The sequence below is a fragment of the Camelus bactrianus genome, chromosome 8 (genome assembly GCF_048773025.1).
Source record: "Camelus bactrianus isolate YW-2024 breed Bactrian camel chromosome 8, ASM4877302v1, whole genome shotgun sequence".
NCBI lineage: Eukaryota > Metazoa > Chordata > Mammalia > Artiodactyla > Camelidae > Camelus > Camelus bactrianus.
This window is the reverse complement of record NC_133546.1, coordinates 45748742-45756997: the sequence shown is the minus strand read 5'-3', so window position 1 is coordinate 45756997 and position 8256 is coordinate 45748742. Positions and strand designations below refer to the sequence as shown.

Sequence of the window (8256 nt, the reverse complement as noted above, 5' to 3'; positions counted from 1 at the left end):
AGATGGTATGCAGCTCTGTCTTCCCTCATGGAAGTCATCAAAGGCAAGAATTTTGTTTTTTTCTTCATTATTTGGGAGTGGAATTTAAACAGGTCTGCATTTGAATTTCAGCCCCTTGATTAGCTGTACAAACTCGGGCAATATAATATTTCTGATCCTTGGTCAGAAAATAATTAGAAAATAATTTCTAAGCACAGGGTCATTGTAAGATTAGAGATATAGTAATAAAGTTAAATTATTTAGCTTGGTGGATTCTTAATAAATCCCAGCTATCGTTTCTAGTATTATCATTATTATTTTTTAATGTGGGAGCTTTCTAACAGTATTGACCACATGTTAAGTTCTCAAGAAATGTTAGTGTTCTTATTTTCTAATTCTGACTCCAATAATGGATGTCTGGTGGCAAAGAGAACCACTACAGGCCTGTCATATCTCCTGTGTGGGCACCTCAACTACATTTCTTTAAAAGTTTCCAGAGAGCTGTTTCCTGAGTCATACCATCTTTGAGCATCTGATGAAAACAATGAACCATAGTACCAGAAAATGCACATTACCCAATAGATTTTTTTTTTTGGGTGGGGGAGGTAGTCAGGCTTATTTATTTATTTAATGGAGGTACTGGGGTTTGAACCCAGGACCTCATGCATGCTAGGCATGCACTCTACCACTGAGCTATACCCTCCCCAAAAATAAGTATTTATGCCGAGTGCTACACACTTATTCCTCTTAAAAATGAGCAACTCTTGTTGAGGAGTGTATAGCTCAAATGGTAGAGCACATGCTTAGCATGCACAAGGTCCTGGGTTCAATCCTCCAGCACTTCCATTAAAAAAAAAAAAAACTAATAATAAAAAAATAAATAGACCTAATGACCTCTCCCCCCCCAAAATAAACAAAATAAAAATGAGCAACTTTTACCATACCATCCAGCAATCACACTCCTTGCTATTTACCCAAATAAGTTGAAAACTTATATCTACACAAAAACCTGAACACTAATATTTAGAGAGCTTTATTCATAATTGTCAAAACTTGGAAGCAACCAAGATGTCCTTCAGTAGGTGAAGGGATAAACAAACTGTGACGCATCCACATAAGGCAATATTTATTCAATGCCAAAAAGAAATAATCTAGCAAGCCTTGGAAAGACAAGGAGGAAACTCAAATGCATATTACTAAGTGAAAGGAGCCAATGTGGAAAGACTACAAACTGCGTGAATCCAACTAAATGACATCCTGGAAAAGGCAAAACTATGGAGACAGTAGAAAGATCAGTAGTTGCCAGGGGTTAGGGATTGATGAACAGATGGAACACAAAGGATCTTTAGGGCCATGAAACTATTCTGTATGATAGTATGATGGTGGATCCATGTCATTTATACATTTATCAAAATCCATAGACTGTACAACACAAAGAGTGAACCCTAATGTAAACTGTTTATCTCTTCGGGTGATAAAGATGTCTCTATATACGTTCATTGATTGTAACAAATGTACCACTCTGAGGCCAAATGTTGGTAGTAGGGGACACTGTGCGAGTGGGCAGGCAGGGAGTCTATGGGAACTCTCTGTATTCTCCACTCAATTTGGCTATGAACCTAAAACTGTTCTAAACAATAAAGCCTGTTTTTTGTTTTTTGTTTTTTTAAATAAGCAACTGTCCCTGCAGAGCAATGCCTAATAGTTGTGGAACCATGTTCCCAAGGGGAAAAACAACAAAAGGTTTATTTCTGAGTGGCACATTCTCTGGAACTTTGGCATGACTCTCTGGTATTACTGTGGGCATTAAAAATGTCGTTCTCTTTGGGGTTTCAAAAACTACTTAAATCAAACTATAACCAGGTTGTTGCAATCTTCCTGGAAATTTTTTTTTTCTAGTATGGAGGACCACCAGCAGATGGCAATCAGAGAATACAAAACCCAAGTTTATCCATTTCAAGATTTTTGAAAAATAGGTTGAAGAATAAGATGATATATTTCAGGTAAGCAGACCACTGCATTCTACCTTATATATACACCAGTTCTTCAAAAAGCCACCATTTCTTATGCTCCAAAGAAGTCATCTTCTACCAGGGACTGAAGTCAATGTCTCACCTCAAAAGAGACACCAGGGACAAATTCTTAGACTTTTTAGTTAATCAAACAGGAACTCTATGTGAAAATGAATTAGAAGAGTTTGTTGTTTTTATTTAAGTATTTCCTTTGCAAGGTTTTCTGCTTACATCGTGACCCAGGGTAAATGTTCTTTGGTATGTAAGAAAGAACATTTGTGTAAATGATTTCCCAAAGATAGAAAATATACAGCTGTAGTAGAATAGAGCTACCAAATCACCAGAGGAAAGGAATTTGCTCAAAATAATCCAGTGTGTGTGCACGGGAATGGGGGCAAGGAAGATCGGTGTGGGTGTTCTTACCAAACTTAGGATTTTACAACTGATCTTACAAAAATAGGAATTTCTTCCTTTCTCCTTTTTGCTGTTTGCTTCTGGAGATGTACCAGTGAGCAGATTCTCAATTAAATCAAACATTCTCAATAATGTGCCTATAAAGCATGGAAGACTTTGTCCTTGTTGGTAAATTCTGCTATTTATGCTCTCCATTTGCTAAAATCACTGAGTCCACAGAGAGAGTTGCAGTATAGTAGAGCCTACAGAATATGAATATTGCTAATTTATTGAGACAAAGAAAATTTCAGTTTATGGTTTACAGTTCAGGCATATCTATTTGATGGCATAACAAAACCCCTTTATACATGCATGTGGATCATGGTAGAAAATGATTAATCTGTTTTGTTTAATGACAATATCTTTATGAAAAAATCCTCACAAAGCACTTGAAAAAAAAATAGACCTGGAGAGTTTGGGCAATATTCAGTGTTTAAGAGAAGCAATGAACAGTAAATAATATTTTCTGGACTCCTAAGTATTAGGCAATATTATCTCAACAGATAAGTTATTTAGCCTCATATTCACAGACAAGGGAACTAAGGTTCAAAGAGATTCTTAATTTGCCATATTACACAACTCAGCTAGTAAGTAGCTGAGCTGGCATTTGAAGCCAGGCTTGTTTAGGTAAATGTAAACACTGAATTGTTGAGCTTATTCTAACAGGTGGTGTTAAACATTTGAAACCTCCTAACCAATTCAGAAATTTAACAAAATCAACTGGGTAAATTGTTAAAGATTCAGAGTCCCAGGTCATTCCTATAGAAAGTCAAAGATTGCAGGTGGGGCCCAGAAATTTGAGTGCTTACCATGCTCCCTCCAGTGGTTCTGCTGGAGGTAACCTTCTGACCTCAAATACTTTAAGAAAACACAGGCCCAACTCAGTGGATCAATCTGTCATGAGCAAATAACCTGCTGAGAACCTGATGAAAGTTCTGGACCAATTTTTTTTTCAGAAAAATTCATATTTTACACCCAAAACTTTGTGTCTATCTTTAGGGGGTTCACAGACACTCTAAAGCCATGGACACTTAGTCTCCTGCATGTCCCAGTTTAAAGTGGCCTAGTAAGAAGCCTCTTCCATCTCTCCACCGAGAGATGTCACTCTTCAGCCTTAAAGAGCCTCCCAAAAGAAACCAGCATTTTTCTTTTTTCTTTCTCCCCAACTACAAAGGGAAAGTTTCCCAGGAAAATGAGTTTACTGTTCAAAAAGGAGCCTCCCATTGTAAACAGAGCAGGCTCTGGTGTGGTGCTTCCAAAAATTAGGCTGAAACAAATGATAATCTTATCTACAATCACAATGAAAGCTGATCTGGAAATTAAGGTTTGATTAAAACCACAGTTCCTATGTGCACAACCAGAATGAAGGACCGTGAAACTTGTTTTCCCAAAAGCCCCTTCTCTATCTTCTTTTCAATCCCTAGATTTTCTCCTAGGTCTCCATTTTAAAGCTAGCCTTTCCACTGTTAAGTAACTAAAGACTTAACACAGCATATCAATATATATAAATGATACTGACACAGAGTCCTCAAAAATGTACAGTTAAGTTCTGAATTCTGTAAAATAGGAAAGGCATAAGGAGAACCTGTAGTTCTCTCTGTAGGCCTTGGGTCTAGATAAGCCTATGGCTAGAAGTAAGCGGGGCACTGTTTGCAAACACCCTGATTTGTACACAAATGCCATATGTTTATTATCTTTTTCTGGGGAAAGAGTTCATGGCTTTTATGAAATTCTTAAAGGAATCTTTAACTAAAATTTTAAAAGAAATCACTTATAGAAAGAGTCTTGTCTCACAAGGGCTAGACAAGCAGACAGGGCAACAGAGCCATGTGGTGCGGGCTTGATAAGATCTTCAGACATAAAGTGGTAGACAACATTGTGCATGTTATGTATGTGTCGTGTGGACACAATGATGTCAGAGCATGTGTCCTGCTTTTAGTTTAGACTTGAGGAGCTCCACTAGAATGTCCACCCCTCCAGAAACATGCCTTCTTTGGTGTGAGAACAGAAACATGTATTTTGGATCAGGAAGACTTTGATTAGTGATGATGCAGTTTATACGTAACTCTCTGACTCCTAATACACTTGTAAATCAAGGATAATCATTTCTCATCAACAGATGAATGGATAAAGAAGATGTGGTATATATACAATGGAAAATCACTCTGCCATAATAAAGAATGAAATAATGCCATTTGCAGCAACATGGATAGACCTAGAGGTTATTATATTTTGTGAAGTAAGTCAGAGAAAGACAAATATTATATGATATCACTTACTTGTGGAATCTAAGAAATAGTACAAATGAGCTTACTTACAAAACAGAAACAAATTCACAGACATAGAAAACAAACATGGTTACCAAAGGGGGACTGGAAGGAAGAGGGATAAATTGGGAGTATGGGATTAACAAATACACACTGCCATATGCAAAACAGATAAACAACAAGGACCTACTGTATACTACAGGAAACCATATTCAATATCTTATAATAAACTATAATGGAAAAAGATTGGAAAAAATTATGTACATATATATATGTATAACTGAATCACTTTGCTGTACACCTGAAACTATCACAATATTGTAAATCAACTATACTTCAATTTTTTTTAAGGCTTTTTCTTTTGGGGAAAACTTCCTTAAAAAAAGAAAATCCTTTCTAATTCATCAGGTTATTAGGAGACAGATATTAAATAACATACGTAAAGCTCCTAGCACAGTGTCTAGCACTCAGAAATGTTTGTCTTTGTCCCTCTTCTTCTCTATCAGACTAAGATCCCCTCATGATGGGGATGCTGAGCACAAACTATCTACTGCTCAGCTGGGGCTGTACCTATCAGACTGAGTGAAGTCTGGGGAAGTCTGGGAAACAGGAAGGAAATTGGAAAATTCCCACTTTCCAGTCTCCCCTCCATCTCTTTTGCAAAGGTAAGCAAGGATCTCAGGCACAAAACATGCCTGAGGATCACAGGGAGTCACAAGGGTAGGAAGACAGCATCCCTGTCCTTGGAGTTGCCTGCCCCTAATAGGGCAGACAGTACCAAAAATAAGTTAGCAGAAGCCACAGGGCATGGGATGCTAACAACATACATATAAGCACAAATATTCTACACACTTGTAAACAGGTTATGACAGCAAGGACAAAGCCACCTGCAGTTGATTTATGAAATAGCCAAGAAGAGAATGATTACTGAGTAATATTTTTTAATTGGGGGAAGGGATATGATTTGGGAGAACGAAAGAGGAAAGAAGAAAGCTAAGTAAGGAAGAGAGATGCCAGAAGGGCTGGCTTAGGAGGGAGGTGGACAGGCAGATTTGCAGGGCAGCAGGAGAAGCCATGCTTGAGGACCTGAGAAAAGATGGCAGCGGTTACATGTGGGGGAAGGGAGGGAGGCAGCTAATTGGTAGAGACCCTTGAAACCCATGATTAGGAGTTTTAATTTAATTCAAGAGGCAATTGGAGCTATTGTAGGTTTCTAAGAAGGGGAGTGATATGATCAAAATGATGCTTGAGGACAATGGTACTTGCTGCTGTGAGCAGGGTGGATTAGACGAAAGAGACCTCAGGTTGGGAGGCTGATCTCAGGCTGTTTCAGGAATCCAGGGTTATGGGGCACTGCCTAGAAAAGGACTCTGGGCATGGGATGGAAGAAGCAGAACTGGGATATATTATGGAGGATAAACATTCATTTGTTCTTTTTAGAACCAGACACTGGGTTAGGTGCTGGAATACCATGGGGAACAGGCACAGAGGATGGGATGGGGAGGGACAATTAAGCAATTGGTGAGATAAGTGCTGTGACCATTTGAATTAGAAGTATATGAATGTGCATGGCAGAAGCAGCATTTAACTGAATCATGGGGAGGGACACAGGTGATCAGGAAAGCCTTCTCAGAGGAAGTGGTGTTTACGCTGGCAACTTAATAAAGAATCAGAAATTAGCTGAGTGAAAAATCATTGGGGGAAATGTTCAGGCAAGAAGGCTCAAGATGAAAGGGTAGAAGTGGAGCCATGAGGTAAAGGGAAGAAATGTTTCCAGAAAGGCTCAAGGGAGCAAGCAGGGAGGGATCATATCAAGAAGGGCCTTGGATCTGCAATAAGGACTGTGGAACTTATCCTAAGAGCAGTGAAAGGCCATAAGAGAGTCATGGTTCATTTCCAGTTTAGAAAGATCTCTGGCTACTGTGGCAAAAGGGAATTGGTTGTGGTGGTCTAGGGGAGAGATGATTGGGAAGCAGAGATGGATACATGTAGATATTTGGGATGTAGAATGTATAGGATGGAAAGAGATTGAGAGGAAGAGTATTAGCAGAGATTTCATTAGCCCAGAGAGGGGAGAGGTATTCTCTAGTATCATCCAGCCAGCCTGTGCAAGCATCAATATCCAAATTTCTGGTTCTTTTTAAAATATGTATCTTTAGCTGTAGGAGATCGAGGACCTCAGAAGGATAAATATATTTTTTTCTTTTTTCTTTTTAATTAAAGAAAACTGGAGTTGTTCATGACATGAGGGGAAGGACCCAGTAGAAAAGAGAAGCTTGGAACTGGAGAGAGAGAAGATGCACAATGGAAGACATCCCACAGGAGAGCAAAGGAGGATGGAATCAAGCACACACAGAGCCCTGTGATGACTGCTCTCTGTACAGTGAAGCAATAATTTGTAAGGAAAGTAATTACAGACATTCTCTCTTCCCTCCCTTTCCTTCCCCTTTGTGCAACCCTTTTCCTGCTCTCCAAAAAATATGCACGGTTTGTATATTCTGTAAGACTGGATCATCACACATCAGGTTTCCTTAAGGCAGAATGAATTCTGTATTAGAGTGCAGGACCCAACACTCCCATTGTGTCCCTCTGAGGTTGTTAACTGGAGCATAGGATAAACATCCAGCTATTTTTGTCAGTCAAGGAGTGTTTTAGGATTGATTTATATGTAATATATTCTGTCAGGGAAAGTCTCATGGGCTCAGCCATTCAGTGACTATTCACTGGGCACTGGACACCACAGGGATGAAGGGAAGTGCCTGCCCTTGAGGAGTCTACTATCCATTTGTGGAGGAGACAGGTAAACATGAGATACTAAATTGATGATTCTAATCATGTATGTTGAGTGTGCACAATAGGGGTGTGCTGAAGAGAAAGAGATCAACAGTTTGGGTGGGTTGGGAAAGGCTTCTCAGAGAGGCAGGACTTGAGCTGATCCCTGGAGGAGGACTCTCCCGGCTGGAACTTCACATGAGCAAACGCACAGAGGTTGTGCCGTGTTGCATGTTGAATGTGGTGCATTTAAAGGGCAGTCACACATCCTGTCTGACCGTGGCTAAGGGTCCAGAAGTGGGAAGAAGTAACGCTGGATAGGTGGTTGGGCCATTTCTCAAGATGGGGCAGAAGGCAAGTCTGACACCAATTATTAAAAGCACAAGGAGGAGGGTATAGCTCAAGCAGTAGAGCACATGCTTAGCATGTATGAGGTCCTGGGTTCAATCCCCAGTACCTTCTCTAGAAATAAATAAACCTAATTACCTCCCCCAGCAAAAAGTAATACTAATAAGTAGTATTTTTTTTAAGCGCCTATACTCCTAATTGACACCAATAATTGAAAACAATGTGTTGGATAAGCATTGCCCAGCACCTGTTGGAAAGAAACTGACAAATGATGTTTTACAAAGTTTTCTCAGTTTGCCCATAGAGGCAAGAGATGGGCTTTAGGCAAAGTGAAATCCTTTTAAGGCACTTTGGAGACTTCCTTTTTGTGTCAAACTGCTGCTGAGGAATGAAGAAATTTGGAGGGGATGCTGGAAATGCTCTAT

At 39.4% G+C, this 8256-nt stretch overlaps 1 non-coding gene across 1 annotated transcript; it reads right to left on the bottom strand.

Moving 5' to 3' along the window:
• Window positions 1–610: 610 nt before the first annotated feature.
• TRNAA-AGC (transfer RNA alanine (anticodon AGC)) lies at window positions 611–683 on the bottom strand. Its single transcript has one exon. It is a non-coding gene; the product is annotated as a tRNA-Ala (tRNA).
• Window positions 684–8256: the final 7573 nt, after the last annotated feature.